Here is a 2,661-nt window from a genome sequence, read left to right as displayed (position 1 = left end):
GAAAAAAAAGCTTATATAGTTTTATTTTAACCAATTTACAATTGAGGAAACCAAAGATTGAAGATATTTTCCTGAGTATTCAAAGACACTTAGTAAAGAATAGATGGATTATGCAAATTTAATTCCAACTCTGAAACCTGAGATCTTAATAATGGTTAAGACAATGATGCTTTAGACCTAGATTTTTTCTTATAATACGCAGTGGTTCTTTGAAATAAACATAGTTTAGAGGACAGAGTGGGAAGCTCTAGTAGCAAAGAAGATCAAGTCAGCCTTCTAGAAGAGGTGTTATCAAGCTTAGTTTCTAAACATAAACAGGCCGTCCAGACAAAGAAAGAGTATTGGACAATGGGATTAGGTGAACATGTGAAATGGTATGAAACTAAACATCTTCACAATTACAATTTATTTGCATGTACCTTCCACACATTAATCTATGCAATGCTGTTAAGCTTCTAGTTCTTTCATTTGTCACCTTACCATGCTTTTTGTTCTCCCAAACACTTATGAATAATGGAATGAGCACCATTTCTTACTGAATTCCTTCCATATGTCAGGCACTGTCCATAGAACTGTGTGTGCAATAATTCATTTAGCCCTCTCAAAACTCTCTGAGGTGGGAACTGATAATATTCCCATTTTGCACATGTGAGAAAGTTAAACCATTGGAAGATTGCTTGTACAAGTGCACAGAGCAGTAAGTGGCTGAGCAAGGATATGAAGCCAGGCAGTTTAATTTCACAAGTATGTTTTTTCACTATTAGTCTCTCTCAACTCTCCAAGGAACATTACGTGATGTAACAGTCAAGTTTGTTGTCTCTCTTCTCTAATTAATTTGCATAGAAGTTCTATAAGTGCAGGGATTATTGTACCTTGTTAAATGCTGATTTCTAGAATTTAAAATAATATGTGACATATAAGTAACCAATTGTTTAACGTATGAACTATTCTAACGATTATTTTCCATCTTCCATACACTAGGCAATGCTAGGTATTAAATTTACAAAGAAAGAAAAATCCTTCTTCCACAAGATTGTTCTTTAATATATACCAGAATTTTTCTTGCATTTCTTCTAAATTTGTCCTCTTACAGAATTAGTAGCCTGTTCTCTTCCATGGTTTCTAATATGACATTTTATTACCCAGGACTTTTTCTTTGGACATTAGCAGTGCATTAACAAAAGTAAAGGGCACACAAACCTAACAGAGTGCTTTGGCAGCAGTCTGAAATGTGTTTCCTATATTGTCTGCTTTTTAATATGACCCAAGATTGTCATTTCCATTTTTAGCAACTATATCACATCATCATCGGTCCTTATTGAGTTGGCAATGTGATAAAATGCCTAGGGTCTTTTTGCATTAATTTTGTAAGCCTAACCCATTCCTCTTATGAGTTGTACAGATGAAATTCTATCAATGTTTCTATTTTAAGATTGATATATAAGATTTAATAATTATTCCCGTTAAATTTCATCTTATTACTTCAGGGACATCCTGTCAACCTATAAATCAATTTGCATCTTGAATCTTGGTTTGTCTTATCTGTTCTCCATCTAAAAATTTGAATCATCACAAAATTTTACATGAAAACCTGATACGTCTTCATCCAGATATTCCTCAGTATATAGAAAGGGACAAAAACAAATATAGAGTTCCACAGTGAGGCACCTAAGATCTTACTTCAGAGTCACAATGACCCATGCAGTTTTTAGGTTCAGTTATTCAACCAGGTATAAATATAAACCAACCTTTAGAGAATGATCCAAACCCATACGTTCACATTTAGACCACAACATAAGCAGAAGTCATCTTTGCTATATGTTTTCTGGGATAAAAAATTTTATATGAAATACATGTTTAAACAATTCTTAATACTGAGGAGCTCTTTCCTTCATTCTTTATTTTTCAAATGCTTATATCAATAATAAGACAAATTAAGACTTCGTCACATGCTCTGCTTTCAGATATATCGTTTGAAGCTTTAGTCCTTCTTAGGATATATTTTGCCAATGTGACAATTTTTAATGTGATCGTTATGGAAGAAATCATCCCTATCCTTCATGGGTTAACAAATCATGTAGGATTATCATAATGGTGGTATTTTGGTACTTCCTACCGTGTGTCTTCCTTTAGATTCTTGAGTCCTTTCCACTCTAGATCTTTACAACATCTGATACTTTTTCCTATTAAATGTCTTTTTAAAGAACACATTGTTTGAGCCCAGCGCAATAATCTAGTGGCTAAAATCCCCACCTTGAACGCTTTGGATCCCATATGGGTGCCGGTTCTAATCTTGGCAGCTCTGCTTCCCATCCAGTTCTGTGCTTGCAGCCTGGCAAAGCATTCGAGGACAGCCCAAAGCCTTGGGACCCTGCACCCATGTGGGAGACCTGGGAGAAGCTCCAGGCTCCTGGCTTCAGATTGGCACAGCTCTGGCCATTTGCAGCTGCTTGGGGAGTGAATCAATGGACAGAGGATCTTCCTCTCTGTCTCTCCTCCTCTCTGTATATCTGAGTTTGCAACAAAAATAAATAAATCTTTTTTAAAAAGAACAGATTGTTCTATTTTTTTAACAATTTACTTCCATTTTTTCATCTATTAAGCCTCGGTAACAGATATTTAGATCCATTTAAGTGATTTGTATTAAAATTTGGTAACATA

Source organism: Ochotona princeps, chromosome X (assembly GCF_030435755.1).
Source record: "Ochotona princeps isolate mOchPri1 chromosome X, mOchPri1.hap1, whole genome shotgun sequence".
NCBI classification, from domain to species: domain Eukaryota; kingdom Metazoa; phylum Chordata; class Mammalia; order Lagomorpha; family Ochotonidae; genus Ochotona; species Ochotona princeps.
The sequence above is the reverse complement of the archived record's forward strand: the minus strand, read 5'-3'. Positions refer to the sequence as shown.